At 34.9% G+C, this 18,969-nt stretch overlaps 1 non-coding gene across 1 annotated transcript; it reads left to right on the top strand.

The window, feature by feature from the left end:
• The first annotated feature begins 575 nt into the window (after positions 1-575).
• On the top strand, positions 576-682 carry LOC121226800 (small nucleolar RNA R71). The gene has a single exon (XR_005924498.1). It is a non-coding gene; the product is annotated as a small nucleolar RNA R71 (small nucleolar RNA).
• Positions 683-18,969: the final 18,287 nt, after the last annotated feature.

The raw sequence follows: 18,969 nt of genomic DNA on the forward strand, positions 1-18,969 counted from the left end.
CTGACACCGAGATGAATTTAGAAAGCATCTCTTCAAGGTTTGGTTTCTTCTCTTGTTGATAAGGTGGCTGTTGAAAACCCTGAGGATTTTATGGCTTTTGATTCCCTTGACCACTCTAGGAGAAATTTGGGTGGTTCCTCCAACCTGCATTATAGGTATTACTATATGGGTTATTTTAAGATCGGACGTTATTGTTACCCATATAGTTGACTTGTTCTTCTTCAGTTGTAGGATTGAAGGATTGGTATTCTGTATGCACACCTCCGCCACTTGAGTCACACCTCATTACTGGATGTACCTGCATAGAACCAAATAAGCCTTCAATCTTTTTATTGAGAAGTTCTACCTGATTAGAGAGCATGGTGACTGAATCGATGTTATAAATGCCGGCTATTTTTGTTGGCTTAGTCCTCATAACTTGCCACTGATAGTTATTCAGTGACATCTCCTCTATAAATTCATAGGCATCTTCTGGTGTTTTATTGTTGATGGTTCTGCCAGCAGCTGCGTCAACCAATTGCCAAGTCGAGGGATTCAGGCCATTGTGGAATGTTTTCACTTGAAGCCAAAGCGGTAACCCATGGTGAGGGCACCTTCTCAGTAAGTCCTTGTATCTCTCCCATGTATCATAAAGTGTTTCTAAATCCATCTGCACAAACGAAGAGATATCATTACGTAATTTAGCCGTTTTATCAGGCGGAAAGTATTTTAGTAAAAATTTCTTGGTCATTTGTTCCCAAGTAGTGATCGACCCTTGTGGTAATGAGTTCAACCACTGTTTAGCTTAGTTTCTCAGTGAAAAGGGAAATAACCAAAGACGAATGGCATCATCAGAAATGCCATTGATTTTGAATGTATCGTAAAATTCTAGGAAATTTGTTAAGTGAGCGTTGGGATCTTCATCCTGCAAACCATCAAACTGAACAAACTACTGTATCATCTGAATAGTGTTAGGTTTTAATTCAAAAGTATTTGTAGCTTCAGCAGGTCTAACTATGCTAGATTCAGTTCCTGTTAAAGAAGGTGTAGCAGAATCATACATAGTACATGGAACAGGATTTTGATTAGCAGCAATTGTAGGAGGTAGCTGATTGCCTTGGTTTTCAGTGATCTCGTCGGTTGGGATTTTAATATCGTCTTCTCACTCGTTCTCTATGTATCATAAGCTACGCCTTATTTCTCTTTGATTTTTGCGAATTGTACGATCTATTTCTTCGTCAAAAAGTAATGGTGCCGACGGGTTTCTTCTAGTCATAAACTATAAAAAAAACCTACCAAGAGAGAGAAAAAGTAAATTAATAAATAATAAAATAAAATAAAATAAAATTGCAAGAAAAATAAATGGCTAAAGTAATAAAAATTTAGTGTTCCTAATATTTCAGTTCCCCGGCAACGGCGCCAAAAACTTGATCACGTGATTCGTAACAAGTAATAAATATTTATAATGAAGACCAAATCTAGACTAACTATTATCACGACGAAAAGGTAAGCACACCTATTGAACAATAGTATAGTAATGGCAAGACCGGGATATCGTACCCAAGGGAACCAAAAGTACTAGTAATAACTATCTTTTTATTATCTAGCCTAAGAATAAAAGGGTTTATTTTAATTAACTAATTATTTAAACTAAGAATGCACAAAGAAAAGAATTAGGGAATTGCTTTTGGGAAATCGATTGACTTGAGACAATACCTAAGGAAAAATCCTCCTAGACTTTACTTGTTATTCTGGCTCCGAATTGGACGATTTCTTCATTCAACTTGTTCCGTAGAGATCCCTAAGTTATGTTATTATCCCTATTCAAGACTAATAACATCTAATCCCTAGATTGAATAACTGAGACTTTTCTCTAATTAACACTCTAGGGTTGCATTAACTCGATCTATGGATCCCCTTACTAGGTTTCACCCTAATCCGAAAAAATCTTGTCACCCTACTTTCTAGGCTCACAATCAACTCCGCTTAATTATGGCAACTGTACTCTTAGACAGGGTCTATTCCTCCTCTGAGTAAGAGCATGTCTTGAATCAGTATCCTCGGATATCAAAACAAGAATTAAGAACACATAATTAAGAACAAGTTAAATATTTATCATATGATTCAGAAAATAATAACAAGATTCGTATTAGGTTTCATTCCCCTTAGGTATTTAGGGGATTTAGTTCATAACTAAATAAGAAAACATCTCAGAAGAATAAAGAATACAAAACATAAAGAAAACCCAAAACTCCTGAAGGGGAATTGAGGAGAGATCTTTAGTCTTGATGATGAATCCAGCTTCTGAAATGGATCAATCGGCTTCCTTGGGGTAATTCCTTATCCCTCTTCTCTGTCTCCCCTTTTCTCCTCCTCTAGTGTGTATTTATAGGCTTTGGAATGCCTAGAAACCCTCCAAAGTGGCCTTTTCTAAATTGGACTTAACTTGGGCTTAGCAAGGACACACCTGCGTGACGTGATTGCCAAGTCATGTTCGATCTGTTAAATTGCACACGGCCGTGTGGGTCAATGGCCAGGCCGTATGAATCGTGAAAGCCTTGGTCGACACCCTCAAAAGACATGGGCATGTGAGCTACCCGTGTGGCAAGGCTTAGGCCGTGTCATCTTCTCGATTTGGTCCGTTTTGTCCCTTTTTGGCTCGTTTTTGGCTCCTTTTGACTCTTGGTGCTTTCTTGAGTACAAAACATGAAATTAAAGCATTAGGAGCATCAAATTTACCAATTCTAATGAGAAATCATCTATAAAATGCATTAAACATGGGGTAAAAATATGTATAATTTACGGTTTATCAGTATACTAACTTATGCCACACGGCTAAGTCACACGCCCGTGTGTGAGGCAATATGGAGCATACTGACTTGATTTTAATTTAACACTAGGGGGCACACGGTCATGTAATATAACCGTTGTCACACACGGCTGAAACACATGCCCGTGTGGCAAAAAATTGGCCATTTACAAAGCCAATTTGCCACCTAACTTGTATACACCTACACCAAAATTCAAAGACACCAAAAGAAAGATTATAATAGGCTTTCAATCAACCTCTTTTAAGCATAATTCCAACACCAACCAATACAAAACATATCAATACCACAATGTACTATCCAAATCATAAAAAACTTGTAACATCCCTCACCCGTATTCAATGCTAGAATAGGGTTACGGAGCATTAGCAGACTTATAACACATATAATTGTACTGTTCTCATGCATTCAATCAATTCATACAATCAACATTCAATCTCAATCAATTTTCCCTTATAATAGCCTACGATACCTTAAACATGCTTCAGGAGTGGTTTGGGACTAAACTGACAACTTATAAAACTTTCACAAACTTTGAAAATTTTTCTCAAAAAGAGGACATACGCCCATGTGGGCAGGCCACCAGCAGACACACCCGTGTCACCGGTCATGTGAAAACAGGGGGTACATACTGACTTGGGTCACACGGCAAACCACAAGACCATGTGTCTTTCGAAATGGCCACACACGCCCGTGTGACAGGCCGCGTGCTAGGCCGTGCCAAACCTGTACGTTATACTGACTTATGCAACACGGCCAAGTCACACGCTTGGGTACTAGGCCGTGTGCCAATTAGTGGGTATACTGAATTCATTTTAATTTCAACATCAAGGGACACATGGCCGTGTAACATGACCATGTGTCACACACATCTGAGACACACGCTTGTGTCTCTGCCCGTGTGGACAAAAATAGGCCATTTGCAAAGCCATTTTGCTATCCTATTTTTACATACCTGCACCAACTTAAATTGCAACATTTTACAACTCAATAGGCAGCCAATCCATAACATTTCATACACATTTTTTACCAATTTGACATAGTATTCAAATACCTAATTAATATCATGCATTTTCCATTTATATGCCTACTACATATCAGGACAACATTTGCATATTTCTATTCCATCTACTACTTGCCAAAACATACCATATTTGACTATTTATACACAACCAAAACATTATACCAAGTTTGTAACACTCTGAATTTAGGGCCTAGAAGAGTGGGCTTTGAGTCTGGGATTCGGATGGAAGAAAACCTGAATAATTAAGAAGTTTTAAATATTATTGTTTAAGAAAAAATTTTTGAATTAAATTGCTACTAGAAAAATTTTACTGTATTTATTATTACGGATATTTTAAACTTTTATGAAATTTTAATTAGTATTATGAGATAAAATTATTATTATTAGAAAAATATTACTGTATGTATGTTTGAAAATTTTTTATGAAAATTATTATTATTTACTGTATTATTGATATTTGAAATTTTTATTATTAAATATATTTATAAAATTATTATTATTAGATAGGAAAATATATATACATTTATAAAAGTATTGTTGTTTTGGTGTTTAAACTCTAGGAAAAAAATTGTTTTAATTTTTGCCTCATAGAGGGAATCTGGGCATAAGGCTTATAAAATAAATTGGGCAAGACTGGGCATGAAGAAGTGTACTTGGCCCAGTGGTTAGCATGCTAGGTAGTGGGAAGGAGAGCTAGGGTTCGACTCCTAGCATACGCAAAAGTGTTTTATTTTTCTTTATATCAGGGAACGACGCAGGGAAGCCTTATATAAATTTGGGGTTAAAAGGTAATACAAAGAAAAGCTCGGTCCAGTGGCAGAGGTGCTGAGAGTGTGGTGTAGTGCCTAGGTTCGAGGGTTGGCACACACAAAGGCTTGTTCTTATTTTAGAAGCCAGGTCGCACTAAAGTAAGGTTTAAGAATTGTTGCGACTGAGTTATGCTACAAGGACGCTTGTGGCGCAGTGGCAGTAGGGTGCTAGGAGTTCTACAAGGGCATGGGTTTGAGTCCAGGCGCCAAGGATGTTTTAATTTTATATTTTTAAAATGAATGGACATCAGCAGGTAACCTTTAAGATAAAATGTGACGATTTATTGTTGAAAGTGAACACGCATCCTAGTGGCCAGTAGCGTGCTGGGCAAACTGGAGGTCCCAGGTTCAAACAGCGTTACGCGCAAGAGAGTTGTACGGGAGTTTCACCGCTACTAAGCAATGAAGAGTTTGAATTAAATTCAAACTTTGAATTTGGCCATGAATTAAGCAGCTAAGGAAGGAATTAAATTTGGAAAAGGACTTTTGTGCCTATTTAAGCACCCATTCGGGCATTTCTTGGAGGTTTGGGATTTTTTTTTTAGTGTGGTAGCCAATTTTAATTTTATTTTCCTTTCAATCGGATTTTTTCTTTGTTTCTATTTTATTCAAATTTTATCTTATTTCTTTTGATCATATTCTTTTCTATTTTTCCCAAAAGCTGAACAATTCTCTCATTTTCTATTTTCTTTCCTCGAAGCCAAATTCTATTTAAAACAACTTTTTCTTCTCAAATATTGGTTGTCGATTACTCCTTTGGTTGAAACCATATCTCCTTTCCTTTTAATCTTTCAAAAGACCGAACCTCTAATCTTACATCTCTTCCTCTACTGATTGTCTCTTCGATGGTGAACTTATCGTCACCTATTTTTCTTTTAGATCGCAATAGCCATATACTAGGATAGATCCAAAAGCTGAAAAGCTTAATATTTTAGTGATTTAGGAATTAATATTTAGATCTATTTTCTACGCACGTTTAAGTTGGATTCACAACAGATAGAAACGTATTTGGAACGTTCTTCAACGAGTAGATCTCTTGGTAAGTATTCAAACCTTCTTTCCATTCGTATCTTATGGTTTAAAAAAAGCTGAAAACCCCTATATACATAAGGTGGCTATCGACTAAGGCTGAAAGGATTTTTTTGGTGTTATTTGGTTTGTTGTGCTAGTGAGGATTAAAGGCTACCGATCGAGGAGTGTGTGAAAAGCTTGGATCATCGGAGTGACTAAATCTAGATCTAGTCATCAATTTCGGCAAAGGTATGAACCCTAGGGCCATTATGGATGGTGGCCGAATATGTAAGCGATGATAATAGATAGTTTTCGATTTGGTTTAAATATTAATATGATCTAATCTATAAGTAGTTGATTATAGGAGAAATCGCGTAGGAGATCTTGTCAAGGAATATCGCAAATCAGGTGTGTATCAAATACCCTCTCATAGTTCAATTCGGCAAAAGCCGAAATGCCGAAATTCCGGCATTTCGTGGGCTTGTGAGTGTGCGAGTGCTCATAAGATGTTTAGAAATCATTAAATCTGAAATCGAAAAGTGGTAAGTTAGTCGTGTGTGAAATTTCCTGCACCTCGGTAATTGGGCCTTAATAGGCTAAAACTAGGCCCATTGGACTTACGGACCCATACGGGTAAATAATAAAGAAATAATAAAAATATGTATAATATGAAAAAAATAGGCAATAAGTATGTTCTGTTAGACTGTAGAATCGAAACTGCTTAAACTGGTAAACTGGTCATAAAACTTTAGTTAAATGGGCTTAAATTGCTAATGGACACTGTAGGGCCATTAGGGTTTTTAGAGCCCAATGACTAAAATTGTGAAATTGAGATAAATAAATTACTGCAATAACAAATGGGCAAGTAAGGACCGTAACATTCATGAGAACCCTTAAAACTGATAAAATTACTGAAATACCTTTATAGGTGGAAAGCTTACAATTTTACCCCTAGGAGCAAAATTAATGATATACCTCTAGAGTTAAGGTTGACTTGAATGCATGTTTGACTGTTACTATTTACTGCATGCCATGTTATCATTATCTGATGCATGGGATTGGGTTATTGATGGAGGAAGTGCTGAAAGTGGCTTGACCACATACTGGAGGCTTTGCCTCAACTTACTGATATCTGAGCAGCTATGCTGCAACTGTGGAGTGTAGGGCTGGGTGGGTTGAGCTATTCCCCACATGGAGTATAGGGCTGGTACGGGTGGAGTGTAGCGATTGGTTATAGGCTGGGTTGGGCTTGCATACACGAATATGTCTGTTCTGTTCTAGAATGGGCCTACGGGCCATACAGTTATCTGAAATGGGCCTAAGGCCTAGTTTATTGTATTCTGAAAAGGGCTTTGGCCCAGTACTCGCTGTTATCTGAATAGGGCTTAGGCCTAATGGGCTTGAGCTGACTTGGGCTTTGGATGGGTTTTCCATACACACTGAGTTTTCCAAACTCACCCCCTTTCTCTTCCATCCTTGCAGGTGAGCCCTAGGTGGTGGACTTGGAGCTGGGCGGGATTCAGAGTGGCCACGAAGATTAAATTTTTGGTTTTTAAATAAGTTTCAATTAGCTTCCTTTTAAATTTCGCATTTATTTTTGATCTTTTCTATTTTGGTTAAAGTTGTAATAAGGCTGCTCTATTATTTTTATTTTGGGTTACTTAAATCGTTTTCAACTTGAGATTCACATCACTTAAATTGATTCCTTAAAATTGGTTAGCTCTAGGGCGCGTTTTATAAAAGTTACTTATTTTCAAATATCACGATAACCGAGCAAAGCTTCCGCAACGTAAATGTTTTCAAAGGAAATAAATATTTTAAATAGACTTAAACTTAATTTGTTGTTCGTGGACAAGTAATAAGCTTAAAGTGTGGCAATGGATGTGTGCATGTCTAGGATTGGATCATGGAAGAGCTAGGTACTTAAGGAGTCTAATTGACTCACCTCCTCTTTTCTTGAATCCTACCTGGTGCGCAGCTTCCATTCACTTTAATTTAAAATGAAAATATTCTTTAAACACTAAGAAAGATTTTAGAGAAAACATGACTTCTCTATACGCTTCAATGTGACACGCCAGATTCAGTCGTAACGTCTAGGCCGGGTTTGGGGTGTTACAAAGTTAAGCCTAATCACATGGCTTTTAACTTATACCACAACATGTACCGAAATCACTATCTCGAGTAACTATAACTATCATCTTTATAACTAGCCTATACATTCCATATTTCCATATATCCTTAAGTTCAAAGGTACTAATTAGCAACTGGATAGTGTGATGCGTAACTCCGACTTATCCAAATCGAGTGAGCTATCAACCTCTATAAAACATGGAAAAAGAAACAGAGTAAGCTTTATAGCTTAGTAAGCCCTTATAATTTAGAATTTAACTTACCATTTAAACATAATCAAACAATTAAACAAAGTATATCAATTTCACTTGCCAAATGCCTATACACAAGCATTCATCAAAATGTTAGTCTCATAAGTACATATACTAAACCTTTATCTCAATTTTATACATCAGTGTATTATATCATACCAATTTCATGTAACTTGTATAACATATGTAACAACTCATTATCATTCATATAATGGACAATTCATTTATATAACCAGGAATTCATCCATATAATCATTAACAAAATTATGCCTGTTGAACCTATTAGAATACCGATAGATACTCGGGTGATACACACTAAGTGTATTAATTGGTAATCTGTCAATTCATCATCGTATCTTTCAAGCTATGATCGGTAAGCTCCTTCTGAGCTGATGAACAGTAAGCTCTATTGAGTTGGAAATAGTAAACTCTAATGAGCTGAGAATAGTAAGCTCTTATGAGATAAGAACAATAAGCTCTTATGAATTGATATATTAGTAAGCTCATACGAGCTGTGGTGAGTCTGCAACACATGCAGGATCTCGACCTAAACGGTAACCCTAGAGACATGTCATTCGTATCCTATGATTTCTTACGGTTGAAACGGGGCTCGGTAACCATCAGACTATATCAATAATGAATTTGAATTTCAAGTAGATCATTTATTCAATTACATACATTCATTTCAAATGATTACAAGTATTTAAAAGTTTGATTCTAATTATACGAACTTACCTCTTATCGCTCGGATAACAAATATCGGCTAATTGTCAACCATTATTTTTCCTCGATCTAGATACAATCCTTGCTTATCATGATCTCTCTCTCTCTCTATATATATATATCAAAATCAATTTATTTAATCAACTATTTATTCAATTTAGTCCAAAACACACATTAAGGCTATTTTACACATTTGCCCCTAAACTTTCATATTTTTACAATTTAGTCCTTATCACATAAAATTGTAAATTCATGCAATTTAATACAAACCCATGCTTAGCCAAATTTTAATGGAGTCCCTAGCAGCCCATATCTTTTATTTATTCACACTTTTACCCACATAATTTTATATTTTCTCAATCTAATCCCTTTTTGACATTTTTGTCAAAAATCCCTTTACAAAACTAGTAAATCTATCAATAAACCTTCATACTCTATCAGTAATCATCAAATTACTCAAGCATTCAACAATGGAAACATGGTAATTCTTTAACCATTTTGATATTTAAGGTACGAGCTAGCTAGAATACGTAACAATGATCTCAAAAACGTAAAAATCATTAAAAACCGGACAAAATACATACCTTAATGCCAAGATTGTATTTTCCAAATGTCTAACCCTATTTTCACTAGAGTAATCGGTTGACGATGATAACAGATAATAGAACTTGGCTTTGTTTTAATTTAATTAACCATTAATAATCAATTTACTTATTTAACCTTTAAAACATTTAATAATTACACCAAATGCCATGCCACTATCATCCACTATCATACTAATGGTCTATTTACCACTTAAGGACCTTAAATTTAAGGTTCTATAGCTATTTAATATCTTTAGCTAATAGAACAACACTTTTGCACTTTACGCGATTTAGTCCTTTTTACTGAATTAAGCATTTAAATGGTAAAATTTCTTTACGAAACTTTCACGTAATTAATCTATCATGCCGTAGACCTTATGAAATTAATAAAATAAATATTTTGACTTCAAATTTGTGGTCCCAAAACCACTATTCCAATTTGAACCAAAAACGGGTTGTTACAACTCTTCCCCTTAAGGATTTTCGTCCCTAAATATCTTTCCAGTGAATAGGTTAGGGTACTATTTTCATATAGCTTCCTCGGGTTCCCATGTAGCATCCTCAATCTCGTGTTTATGCCAAATAACCTTCACTATAGCTATGCATTTATTTTTCAATTCTTTAATTTCACGAGTTAAAATCCTGATTTGTTCTTCATTATATGTTAAATCAGGTTGAATGTTAACTTCTACCAGAGAAATCACATGTGACTGATTGGATCTGTATCGACATAACATAGAATGTGAAAGACATTATGAATCTTTTCAAGTTCTGATGGTAAAGCTAGTCGATATGGTAGAGGCCCTATTCTTTCTACGATTTTGTACAGTTCTATCAATCGCAGACTCAACTTTCCTTTACAGCCAAACCGAAGAACCTTTTTCTACATGATACCTTTAGAAACACTCGGTCCCTGACTTGAAATTCAATTTCTTTACGTTTCAAATCTTCGTATGATTTCTGTCGATCTGAAGCTGCTTTTAAATTGTCACGAATCATTTTCACTTTTTTCTAATCAATTCAACCCCGTGAATCTTTTTCTCACTTAGTTTAGTCCAGTATAGCAGAGTTTGAAATTTGTGACCATATAAAGTTTCATACAGTGCCATATTTATTCTCATTTGAAAACTATTGTTATATGCAAATTCAAGCAACGGTAAGTATTTTTCCCAACTGCCCTCAAACTCTAAAATTCAACATTGCAACATGTCTTAAAGAATCTGAATAACTCTCTCGGTCTGACCGTTAGTCTGAGGATGAAAAGATGTATTGAAATTCAACTTTGTTCCCAAAGCTTCTTGTAGTTTCTTCCAGGACTGTGATGTAAATCTTGGATCTCTATCAGATATAATAGATAATCGCACCCCATGCAATCGAACAATTTTAGAAATGTACAATTTAGCTAGTCTATCAAGTGAGAAATCTGTACGTATCGGTATGAAATGAGCAAATTTTGTTAGTAGATCAACAACAACCTAGATAGCATCTTTCTTTTTCGGAGTTAGGGGCAATCCCGACACATAGTCCATTGTAACTCTATCCCATTTCCACTCGGGAATCATCACAGTCTGTAGTAAACTAGATGGTACTTGATGTTCAGCTTTGACTTGCTGACAAATAAAACATTTGGAAACAAACTCTGAGATATCTCGTTTTATGCCTTGCCACCAGTAAAACTGTTTCAAATCGTTGTACATTTTGGTACTCCCTGGATGAACTGATGAGCAACTATTGTGCGCTTCGTGCAAAATCTTCTAAATGAGTTCTGAATTTCTTGGTACGCAAATTCTATTCTGAAACTTTAAACAATCATCGGTTCCAATCTGAAACTCTGAATTAGGGATAGTCTCACATTGAATTTGTTTAACTTGTAATTCACAGTCATCTTTCTGAGCTTTACAGATTTGTTGAATAAATACCGGTTTAGCTTTTAATTGAGCTAAAATAGACCCATCATAACAAATCATCAACTGGGTATTCATTGCTTGTAATGCAAACAAAGATTTTCGACTTAGGGCATCAGCAACAACATTAGCTTTTCCCGGGTGATAATCAATCACAAATTCATAATCTTTCAATAACTCGAGCCATCTTTGTTGTCGTAGATTCAAATCTTTCTACGATATAAGATATTTTAAGCTTTTATGATCCGTATAAACGTGACACTTTTCATCGTATAAGTAGTGTCACCAAATTTTCAATACGAACACAATTGCAGCCAACTTTAAGTCGTGCGTCAGATAGTTCTTTTTATGCGGTTTCAATTGTTGGGAAGCATAAGATATAACTTTTCCTTCTTGCATTAGAACACATCCTAGACCATTTAATGACGCGTCACTATAAATCACAAACTTTTTCCCCATTCAAGTTGAAAGAACTGGTGCTTTTATTAACAGAACTTTCAACTGTTCAAAACTCTACTGATATTTTTCTGACCAATCAAATTTCACATCTTTTTGCAGTAGTCGTGTCATCGGTATTGCAATAATCGAGAATCCTTTCACTAATCTTCAGTAATAGCCCATTAAATACAAAAACCACGGACTTCAGACACATTTCTCAGAGATTTGCAATCAATAATAGCAGAAATCTTACTCGGGTCAACTCTAATACCTACAGCTGAAACAATATGCCCCAGAAATCCAACCTTTCAAAGCCAAAACTCAAATTTGTCGAACTTTACAAATAATTGCTTATCATGTAGAGTTTGTTACACAACTCTTAAGTGCTCGGTATGTTCAGATTCATCAATGAATAGATCAGAATGTCATCAATGAATACAACAAAAAATCTATCTAAATACGGTCTGAATATCCGGTTCATCAAGTCCATAAAAACTGCAGGAGCATTAGTTAATCCAAAAGGCATAACAAGGAATTCATAATGTCCGTACCTCATTCTGAACGTAGTCTTAGGTGCATCTGAGTCTTTAACTCGCAACTGATAATAACCTGATCTCAAATTAATCTATGAAAATACTTATCCCTTTCAACTGATCAAATAAATCATCAATCTGAGGTAGAGGGTATTTATTCTTTATAATCACTTTATTCAGCTTTCTATAATTGATACACATTCTCATCATGCCATCTTTCTTCTTTACAAACAATACCGGTACACCCCAGGGTGAATAACCCGGTCGTGCAAAACCTCTATCTGTCAATTCTTACAACTGAGCTTTCAACTCTTTTAATTCTGTTGGAGCCATTCTGTATGGAGCTATCGATATAGGCGTTGTTCCCGGTAGTAATTTAATATCGAATTCAACCTCTCTGATTGGTGGCAAACCCGACAATTCTTCTGGAAATACATTCGAAAACTCACAAACAATAGGTACAGATTCAATCTTTGATTCAGACACTTTTGTATCCAGTACGTATGCAAGATATGCATCACAACCCTTTTTCATACATTTCTGGGCTAACGTAGACGATATCACATTAGGTAACTCACTTGAATCATCAGACTCAATCCAAAGAATTTCACCGTTCTGACATTTCAATTTGATAATTTTTCGTCTACAATTCACAACTGCATCATGCATAGTCAGCCAGTCCATACCCAGAATCAAATCAAACTCATCAAATGGTAGAAGCATCAATTCAGCCAGAAAACAGTAACCCCGAGTCATCAAAGGACAATTCTTACAAATTTTATCAACTAAAATAGACTTGCATAAGGGGTTGGATACTTTAATTACAAACTCTGTAGACTCGAGATGTAAACTCTTTTTAAATACTAAATTTATACAGATATATGAATAGGTTGATTCAGGATCTATCAAGGTAACTATATCAGTATTGAAAAGAGAAAAAGTACCAGTAATATCGTATGACGATGTTTCCTCCTCCCGTGCACGGATAGCATAAGCTTGGGCAAGTGCTCGTGCCTTAGATCTCATGGCAGAATCTCTTGTAATACCTTGATTACCACTCATATTTCCAGTGTTTCAGGGTGGTTTCCCTTTAGTAGCCGTATTACTTACTTTCGTCAGTTGATCTCTTTCAACTATAGACTTTTCTGGATAGTCCCAGATATAATGACCAAGAGATCCACATTTAAAACAAGCTCTACTCATTATTCTACATTCACCGTAATGTCGCTTATTGCAGTGCTTACATTCAGGTCCAACATTTCTAGCACTACCCACACTAACAACAAATGTTGTCTGAGGTTTAAAGATGAAATGTCTTGTATCTCTATCTCTGATCAAAATCCCCATAGAAGCAGTAGAATGAGGATGATATTCTCTAGATTTCTTTGATGCTGATTGATATGATTTGCTCCCAAATCTCTTTCTAAAGTCTCTAGCCTCAAAATCAGCTTTTCTTTTCTCTTTTCTAAGCTATTTGGCTTTGCAAGCTCTGTCAACTAGAACGACAAACTCTTTCCTAACTCCAATTCAAGGATTCTATTCATCATTCAGGAAGTCTCATTCCTCTCCCTATCTTATGATCTTATATCTATATAATTCAATAAATATAACTTTGTACATTGAGGGCAATGTACATCTAAGTGTAGGGGGTTTTTTATATCATTATCAGAAAATCCCTGAATGTTGTATTATTCTTATGTGATCTTCTCATATCATTATTAGAATGAATTTTGATTAATTTATGATTTTTATTGATATGTCTTGAATTAAAATATAGGCATTCATGTATTGACTATTTAAACTTTAAGGGAATTAGAGAATCGAGCATGATAAGTTGATTTTTTTTTTTGAGAATTAAAATTTTTTTAGGTTGTTCCCCCAAGTATAGGTATTATCTTAAGTTGAAATTTACAGGTTTAACATCAAAAAGCATAATTTTTTGTGAGTTCTTGAGCCTTTAGAGCATATATTATTTCTTTCATGCTCACTTTTATTGTTGCTTTGAGTGCGCCAATATCGAATCGTTATTCTAGAACTTGCTTGATTACGCATGTCTAGACCACACCATTGATTTGTTAGGTCAAGATGATAAAGGCACTTAGGTTTAACTCACTTACTCCATAAAAGCCTAGCCTCATAATTAACCCTTAGTGAACCCCTTTGAGCCTAACAAGCCATTCATTGATTTACCCTCAATATAACCCATAACCCATTATTGTTGAAATCCCCTAATTTGATCCCTATTTTTGTCTAGATTTGATTTGAATTAATTTCTTAGCTATGTTTTATTTTTCATTGTAATAATTAGCAAAATTCTATGTTATTTGACTTGTTCTTAAAAAAAAAACATGCATTCATATCAGTAATAATTCTTTGTTTTTGAGCTTAAGTTTTTAAACTCCTTATCCCATGAAGCAAAGCTCGATTCAAGAATTTTTCTAATTAAATATGTAATTTATCAAGTTGTAGTATTTTTCTAGTTAGGTCATATTTCAATTCAATCTCGATTCTAACCTTTTCTTTCAGCTTGTGACCATACCCCTAACCAAAGCCACGTTACAACCCTCTAAAGATCTTTTGATTGATGTTTCATCTCAATACATAGTGGTGGAGATGTGATTTTCATGCAAGACTATGGTAATAACTTTTCATATTGACTAATGAGTGCCTCATTTATTGTCCTTAAACACCTTGAGTGATTTGATTGAATCTTTAGTGAGGAGCTTGAACTTTGTGATATTTTGAATCAAAGGTACTCACTTAGATGAGGGGAGACACCTATGTTTTCATGAGAAAATGCTCAACTTGGGAATGTTTGAACCTTTGATTTTCTTCTAGTTGAATTCTCAATGTGTGATTACTTATGGTTTATTTTGAGAGACTATTGATGAGAATTATCAGTTGAGAAGAATTTATTTTGATTGTTAATTGAGGATTTTGCTTGAGGACAAGCAAACGCTTAAGTGTGGGGGTATTTGATAAATCATAATTTATACATATTTTTGGGATGAATTATCCTTAGATTTGGTGAATTCTATGCTCCTAATACTCTAATTTCATGTTTATACTTAGGTGAGCATAGGAGAGTAAAAAGAGTGAGAAACAGGCCGAAAACGAAGAAAATGGACCAACATGGGAAATCAACACGGCCTGGACTTCCTCACACGGGTATACCACACGCCCGTGCCTATTTAACAGCCTTGAACACGGATTGAAGAAATTGCACACGGGGCGTGTCCCTGTCGAGCCCAAGTTTAGTTCTATTCAGAAAAAGCCACTCTAGAGGGCTTTTAGGTATTCTAAAGCCTATTTAAACACCTGAGGAGACACTTAGAAGACACATAGAGTAGGAGGAAAGGAATTACTCAATGAAAGCTGATTGATCCATCTCAGAAGCCGGATTCATCGTCAAGATTGAAGATCTCCCTTCAATTTCCTTCGGGAGTTTTAGGTTTTCTTTCTGTTTTGTTATCTTTATTCTTTTACGATGTTTTCTTTCATAATTATGAACTAAACCCCCTAAATACCTAAGGGGAATGAAACCTAAGATGGATCTTGTTATTATTATCTGAATTGTATGATAAATATTTGACTTGTTTTTAATTATGTGTTCTTAATTCTTGTTTTAATATTCCAGGATATTGATTCAAGTTAATGCGCTTATTCAGAGGAGCAAAAGTCCCTGTCTAAGAGTAAATTTGTCGTAATTAAGCGGAGTTGATTGCACGCCTAGAGATAGGGTGACAAGATTTTGCTGGATTAGGTGAAACCTAATAAGGGAGTCCATAGATTGAGTTAATGCAACATTAGTGTAACACCCCGAAACCGTGGCCGCCACCGGGGTCGAATACGAGGTGTTATCGGGCTTAATTCATCATTTATACAGCTCAAACAATTTATTTTAAAACTCCCAGACAAGCTGTCAATCTGCGTTATAGTCACTTAAAAATTCGTATTTTGAGTTCCGAAACTCAAAATCAAATTTCGTAAATTTTTCCTGAAACTAAACTCATATATATATCTAATAAATTTTTTTTAGAATTTTTGGTTGGGCAAATTAGTACAGTTTATTTGTTAAAGTCTCCCCTGTTTCAGAGTTCGACTACTCTGACCTCTGAGCATTACGACTTAGATATCTCCCTACACAGGGCTTCAATGCCTATTCCGCTTGTCTCTAATGAAACTACACTCAATAATGAATCTGCAAATATAAAGGATGACTTATAATTATCTCTACAAAATTTATGGTGAATTTCAAAAGTCAGAACAGGGGATCCAGAAATTGCTCTGGTTGTGTTTCACAAAAATTTAAACATCTCATAAAATATAGCTAATATGGTTGTTTCGTTTCTTCCATATGAAAATAGGCTCATCCAGCTTCGATTATATAATTTATTCATTATTTAATTCCATTTCTACTATTTTTAGTGAATTTTCAATTTTACATCACTACTGCTGTCTGCATCTATTATTAGAGTAAATTTTACCTATTAGAGTAATTTAACTTACATATCACCAAGTATGATCATGACTAGCCATACCAAAGGCTAATCATTACCAAACATTTCCTTACTACTCAATAACCATATCATGAGTGCAACACCGGAAATGATTAGCCATGACAAACGGCATAATAATCAAATAGAATTTAACTATTACTTATAACTAAGTAACATAAGACCAAATCCAACTTAACATTTATGCCATTTTCGCATGGCTAAAAGTATACATACCAAAGTTCAAACAAAACATAATAGCCTATACATGCCGAAATGTTCTCTTAGACCAACTAAGAAGAAGATACCAAAAAGTTGCAAGCTGGTGTGATGACTTCGACGATGGTCCCGAGCATACAAAAATGGATCAAAGGAACCTAAATAAGTGACAAATAAACACACCAAATGAGTATATAACTCAGTAAGTCGTAAGCATTACATTGCCATCCATTTATAAAGTATCATAAAAGAAAACAAATAATGCAAGATTAGGTACTCCATCCATACTGACTATGCTATAATTTCACGCACATTTATCATTACATGCTCTCAACTAGCCAAGCCTCCATTGACATCTCGTATGATATTCGATATGATATTTGATGCATTTCCACACATCATTTTATTTTCGTTTAGATTATACTAATAATAGCATTTCATCTATTCCACAATAATCTTATGCTCCTAACTTCAAATATAATCACCACATAGGTTCAAGACTTACCAAGCTCAGTTCCAAATATAAACATAACGTCTATTCCTCATGAACTCAAACTATCTACTCATTACGCTGTCCATGATCTACTCGATAAAGTCGCACACTTAACGTTAATAATTATTCGAAAATATATAGTAAGTCCGTACACTTAGTGCTTAATAATCAAACTCGCACACTTAGTGCTATACAATTAAACTTGCACACTTAGTGCCAATCTCATTATCGAAAATGTTTATACCCGCACACTTAGTGCCGAAATCAACAACTCAATACATCTCATTTCTTTTTACACTCGATAATTTTGTCACTACATGCATTTATATATCATTCCATTCGGCATAAGTACATAGGTATTATGATTATTTAAATCAATACAAAATATATGCTTAATAACTTACCTTGTGTTGGGTAAAACGGTTCCAACTCGGCTACTCGATGTTCTTTCCTTTGCCTTTGCTTGATTCTCCTCCTTTAACTTCTTGAGCTTAATCAATAAATTAACTAGTTTAACCGTCTTGCTAAATATTTATATCAAAATATTAATGATTTCATATCATAGGAGATACATGGCTAATTCTTATCTTCGTACCATATGTTTTTGAGCTATTCGGCTAATAACCATATGCTATCACCCTACTATCAATAATCCAATCACACATGCATATATATATAATTGGACATTCGGCAACCACCCTATCTAATTACTCATTTTTAGTCGATTATATATATAATCCAAAAGTAATATCACGAATGGGCATACATTTATATATATATATATAGCCGAATGTGCAAAACTTAGACTCAACATCACCTATGCTCTTAATTTGATGGCCGAATATGCATATATATATATGATATCAACTATACTATCATCTTTAATTCATCTAAACACAAAATTTCATCTCATGAACACTTGATCGAATTTTTCCTAATCTAGCATGGCTTCACATCTATTTGTAACATCCTATAAATCCACATATACCACATTTCTACATAATTTTCTTTCACTTTTCCACTACTTCCATTCACAACATCAAAAGCACCATACTCTTAGCATTTACCTCTTCCTAACCATATGCCATCTAAGTACCCCTTTAGGTAGAAAATTAACATATGGGTTGTAATAAGCCATTGGCTACTAACTAGATTTTCACAAGAATTTAGTAAAAGTAACATAAATCCTACCTTAATCAACCCCCTTTTGAGTTGGCCGAATGTCTAGAGCATTTCTTCCTTCCTTCTCCTAACTCACGGCAATTGCAAAAAAAAAAGAAAGAAGATGAATACTCCATCTTCCTTCCTTATTTTATTCATCTTTTCTTTTTAATTCCTTTCTTTAATTTATTTTAATTGTTAACTAATAAAAGAATTGCATTGAAATTCAACCTAGTGGATGGGGCATCATGGCTTAGCCGGCCACTACTTGGGTTTTCGGGCAATTTGACATGCAAACCCAAGTTTCCTCACTTTGTTATTATTTGATCCTTACATATTCCCCTATCATATTTTCTTAAGTTCTCAACTAAGTCAATCACATGAAA

The sequence above is a fragment of the Gossypium hirsutum genome, chromosome A03, assembly GCF_007990345.1.
Source record: "Gossypium hirsutum isolate 1008001.06 chromosome A03, Gossypium_hirsutum_v2.1, whole genome shotgun sequence".
NCBI classification, from domain to species: Eukaryota; Viridiplantae; Streptophyta; class Magnoliopsida; order Malvales; family Malvaceae; genus Gossypium; species Gossypium hirsutum.